Raw genomic sequence first — 8,762 nt, 5'->3', positions numbered from 1 at the left:
TCGAAGAGTCTTCACTGGCCGCCGAGTACACCTCGGTGGCCTGGCTACTTGCGTCACTGAGATGGTAGAGACGCTTCCTCTGGGCGGCCGCTGCCGACCCGCCGGGTTCCAAGGGAGGCCCATGAGCCTCCACTTCCATCGCCGTATGTGAAAGGGAGCGGCGCCTCCCTGGTTATAGCACAAATTGCAAAAAAACTGCAGAGGCGTGAAGGCAACGTTCTAGTAAGAACAACTTCTTTGTCTTCCCGCGACCAGTGGAGAGTTGGATGTAGCCCGGGAGCTGGTTGGGCTGTTGACTGGTGCATGCATGTCCAGTGAGTTTTCTTGCTTTGACATTAAGCGAACGCAGGGTGCAGGCAGTAGAAGCAGGCCAAAGCCTAGAGTCATCTGTTCACGAGTTTTCAGAAGTCTGTGCTCTCTCTCCTCTGCTATTTCCGTCATAGATGCATTTTGAGACTTTTTCCCACCAGATGCCTTAGCTGCTACGTTTGGTGGAAACATTTGCACAAGGTCACACATGTGGTGAGGCAGTGATACCCTTTGAAGCGTAGTCTTCATGCACGAAAACTGATTAGAGCAGGGAGCATGATGAAAGTGCACTGGCAAAGCTGACCTCTTAGAAAGCAAGACATGGCGCATCATTTCTGCTTGAACACTCAAAGTTAAGTACAGATGTATGGTATTTGTACACTTTTGGATTTAGTTTTGACAGAAATATTTCAAGTTTTTGGTGTAGGCAAAAGACTTTATCCTCCATGGAGGCAAAGGAGTAGCAGTGGCTGTATACCACATGCACAGTGCAATAGCTGAGTTTCTGCACTTGGAATTTAAACAGAGAGGACTGCTTTCTTTACGTCAATCCAGGACACCCAGGGCTACCGTCTGAGGCTCCGCCACCACCACATGGCATTGCACCACCTGGGGTTGCCCAGGCACAGCTCCAGGGGGCGCTGCAGGACATGATGGGGGCGGGGCTTCAGATGGGACCTGCCCACTCATTGCTTTGCTCCGCCCATGGGTGTGCCACCCACATCGTTCATGGCACCACCACCCCTTCGTCCACCCCCGTTTCCCGGTGCCAATGGACCGATGCCTCCCCACCCTGATGTCCAGGCCCTGATGTTCCAGATGCAGCAGCAGCCGGGACAGGCACCACAGGACATGGGGCGCTATGGCCTTTGGGTGAGGGTGGAAGCAGCTCTAAAGCTTACCTTGGGGGGGGGGTGCAGTTAGCACACTCTCTCTTTTTCATTTGCCCTCCCCTCTTCCCACTTCGGACATGCTCCGTGGCTATAGATATTTATTATTTCTACTCTCGGGATACAGAGTGCATTACAGAGGGGAATGGCAATTTACAGCAATATAGATGATAAAAAAAAGGTAAGGGGGCCAAGTACTGATCCTTGAGGAACCCCAGAACCAAGTGGTACAGTCGAGGAGTCAGCGTCATCAATGTTGAATTCAACACGAGAAGAAGGAAATGCACTGATCCAGTTAAGAACTGCAGGGTCAGTGTTCAGCACACTTAGTTTATGCTGTAGCAGTGAGTTATTAACTTTATCGAATGCTCTAGAAAAGTTAAGAAATCTGCCGTCAGATGAAAAAGCGGAGTCCAAATAGAAGTGCAAGCCGTAAGTGAAGGAACTTAGCTGAATGTTACAAGAGAAAAACTTTTTGAAGCCGTGCTCTGTTAGAAGAAATTGTTATCCCCCTGAAAACTAACAAGATGTGTAAATATGCTATGTACCATTATTTTGCATGCTATTGATTTCAAAAATATGGGTCAGTGGTTAGATGGATTCTGATTACCTTAAGCTTTATGAACTGGTATGACCACAGCAGTCTTCGGTAGTACACCATGATACGTTGTGAGGATATGTATTTCATGGTGATAGAACTATACTCTTTAGCATTCCGTGTAAATATGCCATTTATACCATCAATTCCGCTAGACGATACTAGTTTCAAATCAATAATTGGTATGATGTCTCGCAAGTTAAACATAGTGGGATCCATCGCAAAATGACCGCACAGTTGAAGATCTGGACGTTGAATAAGGTTGGATGAAGAAGGAAACGACTTATCGAAAGTATCATTTAGTACAGTAGCACAGAGGTAGTCAGGAACAGGCTCATTGGTGGATGCAATAATGACACTTTATTGGTGTTGCTTGGTTTTATTATGTTCCAGAAGACTTTTGGATTGACCTTCAGAATGTTCAGGAGGGTTACTTTAAAGAAGGTGGATTTATTAGACATCAGTGCTTGGTAATATGCTGAAGCAGCTGTCTTGTATGCTGTCCAATGGGGAATGTTCCAGTCCGTATGTGCTGCTCCCTGACCCCATCGCTGAGCCTGGGGGGGGGGGGGGGCTTGAGCTATATAACCCCCGCCGCAGTCAGTGCCTATGCTCAACGCACTTCAATTGTGAACTTCCATGGACACTTAGCGCAATAGGAGGGATGCTGGGATCGATGTTTACTTGTTCAAAGTGACAGAGCTAACTAGGAGTTACAGTGAGGATCTCTTCTATTGCATAAGCAATACTGTGCCGTCGCGTAGCTTCCAGCGGTGGCGAGGTAAAACAGATGGAGCGACGTTGCCATAGCAACCGTTTCAGCCGCGCTCCAGCAGGCGGCAGGACCGTCGCTGCGCCGCCGCCGCTGCCACGCGCTGTTCTCGACACGTGTCGGAATGTGGAGAGAGGAAGCGGGAGGGAAACGGGGAATAAATACGCGCGTTTGCCTCGGGCAAAACAGTTGCTGGTTGCTTATGCAACTTGCCCGGTTTAACCAGAGCTAAACCTCAGCTAATTTTATTAATTTTTTTACGATTGAATTCATCAAACTTTTGGGTAGCACCTATACTCTTTTTCATACATTGCTGGCAACGCTGCGGAGGTTGCAGAAGTAGTGCATCCGGGAAACCATATTACTCTGCCGCGTATCATTCGTTCCTTTCGAAACTCCGGTCACTGTTTGGACGAAAATAAAGAGCGGTATAAAACGATATGGTAGCATTGAAAATCACGGTCGAAGCTGTCAGGCGCCCAGTGCGGGGGCTCTCTGGCCATAGTTTTCACCGAGTGGGAACTACTTTTTGGGCGCGCACCTAGCCTGCGCGAACAGTCGCGCTAGCTTTGGCAGCGTTGCCTGCTATGTATGAACCGGAGTATGGTAGTAGCAGTAGTAGTTTATTAAAATAACATTTAAAAGGGCGGAAAAGATTTTTTGCTATCCCTGGCATCTGCCGCTGCTACTGGAAGCACCTGAGCTGGGGCAGCAGAAATAGAAGAATAGCAGGCAGTGTGTAGAAACAAAATGAAAGAGGTGAGGAGACAGCGAGAAAGGATAGGGAAAGAGAGATGCTATGTACAAGTATTCTATTTACATTGAGTAGCTCCTAGTACCCCACATTTGTGGTGCAGGCAACAAACCTGGTGTCTTGCCCCTTCAAGTAGGCACGGTCCCTTCTGGATTGGTTCACCCTCGAGCAAAGCTTTTCAAGCTTAGTCGGAGTAGAAAAAGCAACCCCGATGCCGCACTCTCCTGGGACCTTTGTGGCAGTGAAAAGCGCAGTGCCGGTAAAGTACCACCTCATGCCTCTTCTTCACATGGTTCCCACTGCCACCTGTTTCCATTGCCTGTCTTGACCTCTTTTATAAGACTCTGTCTGACCATTGTCGTGGTTTCTATTGGATAGCCTGCTGTCTGTAGGCTTGCCACTTGTTCTTGCCAGCTCTGTTGGATCTTTTGTGGCTGGGACTTCTCTGATGTTGATGTCTAGCAAAAGTTGTGTCTGTTTCTTGTCCATTGTCCTTCATGGGTGCTAGAAAAATTCATTTCAAGATAACAATTCAGTGAAATTGGAACAGAATTGTTATAGTACACAAACTCTAAAGCCATTCTTTAAGCCTGGCCCTTGCTGTACCGCTCTTTGGTGGATTAGTCTGGGATGCTAGAAAGGTGGAGTCTATTTTTTGTTTGTGGATCTGTGCACCCACATGTAGGCAGGCCTAGTCTAATGATAATGCTTCAACAAAGGCATCAGCAGTAAATCTTGGCAGGACATATCTGGAATTGTCGTTGTCAGTGCCTTGTGCCGTAGCCACAAGGTGGAAGTGGGATTGTCACGAGTAGCTCAGAACACATTATCACTCAGTTAGCGCTCGTCATCAGTGCCAACTACTTTCGTTCCCGACAGCAACCAATTGGCCCACCACCAAGGCACACCATTTCATCATCATGGCCTCCCGGCCTGCCTCCTCCTCCTCCGCACGGCCAAGAGCCTCCGCCCCTGGGTGGCAGCAGCTTCCTTGGACCAAGTCCGGTACCACCATACAGCATGCCGCATCATCCATCGGTGATGCCTCTGCTGCCTCAACAAGCACCGTTCCTCTGCAACCACCCCCTTCAAAGCCACCGTTCGCTGCCATGCCACCCCTGGGCCAGCCAGTGTTCCCGGGCGCACTGCCCACCAGTGAGGTGCCACCACAGCAGTGGGACGGGGACCAGCCCAGCCACGAGATGAAGCCTGTGCCGTCCCAAGGTTAGAATCTCTCAAAGCCTTTCTCGTGCTTTGAGCCGTAAAGAATCATGGTCAGGGAATGCTTCTTCCCCTTATTCTCCCTTCCCTCCTGCCTTAGCCATCCTTGTGCACAAAGACAATGGTGCCACAGGTGCTTGCCAACCGTCTTTGAGGGGCTTAGGTTTCAAGAAAACCCTTTCATTCGCGTTTGTGATGAAGAGACTGCACAGTTTTGATTGACGGTACTTCACTGCTGTTGATTTTATTTTCTCTTAACACTCAAATAGCTTGGACTCACGGGATAGGCTGCACACATGTAAGATACTCTTCCCCTTATTCTCCCTTCCCTCCTGCCTTAGCCATCCTTGTGCCCAAAGACAATGGTGCCACAGGCGCTTGCCACCCGTCTTTGAGGGGCTTAGGTTTCAAGAAAACCCTTTCATTCCCGTTTGTGATGAAGAGACTGTACGGTTTTGATTGACGGTACTTCACTGCTGTTGACTTTATTTTCTCTTAACACTCAAATAGCTTGGACTCACGGGATAGGCTGCACACATGTAAGATACTCTTCCCCTTATTCTCCCTTCCCTCCTGCCTTAGCCATCCTTGTGCCCAAAGACAATGGTGCCACAGGCGCTTGCCAACCGTCTTTGAGGGGCTTAGGTTTCAAGAAAACCCTTTCATTCGCGTTTGTGATGAAGAGACTGTACGGTTTTGATTGACGGTACTTCACTGCTGTTGACTTTATTTTCTCTTAACACTCAAATAGCTTGGACTCACGGGATAGGCTGCACACATGTAAGATACTCTTCCCCTTATTCTCCCTTCCCTCCTGCCTTAGCCATCCTTGTGCCCAAAGACAATGGTGCCGCAGGCACTTGCCAACCGTCTTTGAGGGGCTTAGGTTTCAAGAAAACCCTTTCATTCGCATTTGTGATGAAGAGACTGTACGGTTTTGATTGACGGTACTTCACTGGTGTTGACTTTATTTTCTCTTAACACTCAAATAGCTTGGACTCACGGGATAGGCTGCACACATGTAAGATACTCTTCCCCTTATTCTCCCTTCCCTCCTGCCTTAGCCATCCTTGTGCCCAAAGACAATGGTGCCGCAGGCACTTGCCAACCGTCTTTGAGGGGCTTAGGTTTCAAGAAAAGCCTTTCATTCGCATTTGTTATGAAGAGACTGCACGGTTTTGATTGGCGGTACTTCACTGCTGTTGACTTTATTTTCTCTTAACACTCAAATAGCTTGGACTCACGGGATAGGCTGCACACATGTAAGATACTCTTCCCCTTATTCTCCCTTCCCTCCTGCCTTAGCCATCCTTGTGCCCAAAGACAATGGTACCACAGGCGCTTGCCAACCGTCTTTGAGGGGCTTCGGTTTCAAGAAAACCCTTTCATTCGCGTTTGTGATGAAGAGACTGCACAGTTTTGATTGACGGTACTTCACTGCTGTTGACTTTATTTTCTCTTAACACTCAAATAGCTTGGACTCACGGGATAGGCTGCACACATGTAAGATACTCTTCCCCTTATTCTCCCTTCCCTCCTGCCTTAGCCATCCTTGTGCACAAAGACAATGGTGCCAAAGGTGCTTGCCAACCGTCTTTGAGGGGCTTAGGTTTTAAGAAAACCCTTTCATTCGCGTTTGTGATGAAGAGACTGCACAGTTTTGATTGACGGTACTTCACTGCTGTTGATTTTATTTTCTCTTAACACTCAAATAGCTTGGACTCACGGGATAGGCTGCACACATGTAAGATACTCTTCCCCTTATTCTCCCTTCCCTCCTGCCTTAGCCATCCTTGTGCCCAAAGACAATGGTGCCACAGGCGCTTGCCAACCGTCTTTGAGGGGCTTAGGTTTCAAGAAAACCCTTTCATTCGCGTTTGTGATGAAGAGACTGTACGGTTTTGATTGACGGTACTTCACTGCTGTTGACTTTATTTTCTCTTAACACTCAAATAGCTTGGACTCACGGGATAGGCTGCACACATGTAAGATACTCTTCCCGTTATTCTCCCTTCCCTCCTGCCTTAGCCATCCTTGTGCCCAAAGACAATGGTGCCACAGGCGCTTGCCAACCGTCTTTGAGGGGCTTAGGTTTCAAGAAAACCCTTTCATTCGCGTTTGTGATGAAGAGACTGTACGGTTTTGATTGACGGTACTTCACTGCTGTTGACTTTATTTTCTCTTAACACTCAAATAGCGTGGACTCACGGGATAGGCTGCACACATGTAAGATACTCTTCCCCTTATTCTCCCTTCCCTCCTGCCTTAGCCATCCTTGTGCCCAAAGACAATGGTGCCGCAGGCACTTGCCAACCGTCTTTGAGGGGCTTAGGTTTCAAGAAAACCCTTTCATTCGCGTTTGTGATGAAGAGACTGTACGGTTTTGATTGACGGTACTTCACTGCTGTTGACTTTATTTTCTCTTAACACTCAAATAGCTTGGACTCACGGGATAGGCTGCACACATGTAAGATACTCTTCCCCTTATTCTCCCTTCCCTCCTGCCTTAGCCATCCTTGTGCCCAAAGACAATGGTGCCACAGGCGCTTGCCAACCGTCTTTGAGGGGCTTAGGTTTCAAGAAAACCCTTTCATTCGCGTTTGTGATGAAGAGACTGCACGGTTTTGATTGACGGTACTTCACTGCTGTTGACTTTATTTTCTCTTAACACTCAAATAGCTTGGACTCACGGGATAGGCTGCACACATGTAAGATACTCTTCCCCTTATTCTCCCTTCCCTCCTGCCTTAGCCATCCTTGTGCCCAAAGACAATGGTGCCACAGGTGCTTGCCAACCGTCTTTGAGGGGCTTAGGTTTCAAGAAAACCCTTTCATTCGCGTTTGTGATGAAGAGACTGTACGGTTTTGATTGACGGTACTTCACTGCTGTTGACTTTATTTTCTCTTAACACTCAAATAGCTTGGACTCACGGGATAGGCTGCACACATGTAAGATACTCTTCCCCTTATTCTCCCTTCCCTCCTGCCTTAGCCATCCTTGTGCACAAAGACAATGGTGCCACAGGTGCTTGCCAACCGTCTTTGAGGGGCTTAGGTTTTAAGAAAACCCTTTCATTCGCGTTTGTGATGAAGAGACTGCACGGTTTTGATTGACGGTACTTCACTGCTGTTGATTTTATTTTCTCTTAACACTCAAATAGCTTGGACTCACGGGATAGGCTGCACACATGTAAGATACTCTTCCCCTTATTCTCCCTTCCCTCCTGCCTTAGCCATCCTTGTGCCCAAAGACAATGGTGCCACAGGCGCTTGCCAACCGTCTTTGAGGGGCTTAGGTTTCAAGAAAACCCTTTCATTCGCGTTTGTGATGAAGAGACTGTACGGTTTTGATTGACGGTACTTCACTGCTGTTGACTTTATTTTCTCTTAACACTCAAATAGCTTGGACTCACGGGATAGGCTGCACACATGTAAGATACTCTTCCCGTTATTCTCCCTTCCCTCCTGCCTTAGCCATCCTTGTGCCCAAAGACAATGGTGCCACAGGCGCTTGCCAACCGTCTTTGAGGGGCTTAGGTTTCAAGAAAACCCTTTCATTCGCGTTTGTGATGAAGAGACTGTACGGTTTTGATTGACGGTACTTCACTGCTGTTGACTTTATTTTCTCTTAACACTCAAATAGCGTGGACTCACGGGATAGGCTGCACACATGTAAGATACTCTTCCCCTTATTCTCCCTTCCCTCCTGCCTTAGCCATCCTTGTGCCCAAAGACAATGGTGCCGCAGGCACTTGCCAACCGTCTTTGAGGGGCTTAGGTTTCAAGAAAACCCTTTCATTCGCGTTTGTGATGAAGAGACTGTACGGTTTTGATTGACGGTACTTCACTGCTGTTGACTTTATTTTCTCTTAACACTCAAATAGCTTGGACTCACGGGATAGGCTGCACACATGTAAGATACTCTTCCCCTTATTCTCCCTTCCCTCCTGCCTTAGCCATCCTTGTGCCCAAAGACAATGGTGCCACAGGCGCTTGCCAACCGTCTTTGAGGGGCTTAGGTTTCAAGAAAACCCTTTCATTCGCGTTTGTGATGAAGAGACTGCACGGTTTTGATTGACGGTACTTCACTGCTGTTGACTTTATTTTCTCTTAACACTCAAATAGCTTGGACTCACGGGATAGGCTGCACACATGTAAGATACTCTTCCCCTTATTCTCCCTTCCCTCCTGCCTTAGCCATCCTTGTGCCCAAAGACA

General features: G+C 48.0%; 1 pseudogene across 1 annotated transcript; it reads left to right on the top strand.

The window, feature by feature from the left end:
* The first annotated feature begins 307 nt into the window (after nt 1–307).
* On the top strand, nt 308–4,788 carry LOC149366398 (uncharacterized; annotated as a pseudogene). The gene is made up of 3 exons (XR_016288700.1): nt 308–314; nt 865–1,182; nt 4,203–4,788. The product of XR_016288700.1 is annotated as an uncharacterized LOC149366398 (transcript).
* The last annotated feature ends 3,974 nt before the right edge of the window (nt 4,789–8,762 follow it).

The sequence above is a fragment of the Amblyomma mixtum genome, chromosome 1 (genome assembly GCF_055824585.1).
Source record: "Amblyomma mixtum isolate Tamu chromosome 1, ASM5582458v1, whole genome shotgun sequence".
Taxonomy (NCBI): domain Eukaryota; kingdom Metazoa; phylum Arthropoda; class Arachnida; order Ixodida; family Ixodidae; genus Amblyomma; species Amblyomma mixtum.
Note: the sequence above shows the minus strand (reverse complement) of the source record. Positions and strands in the feature narration are given on the sequence as shown.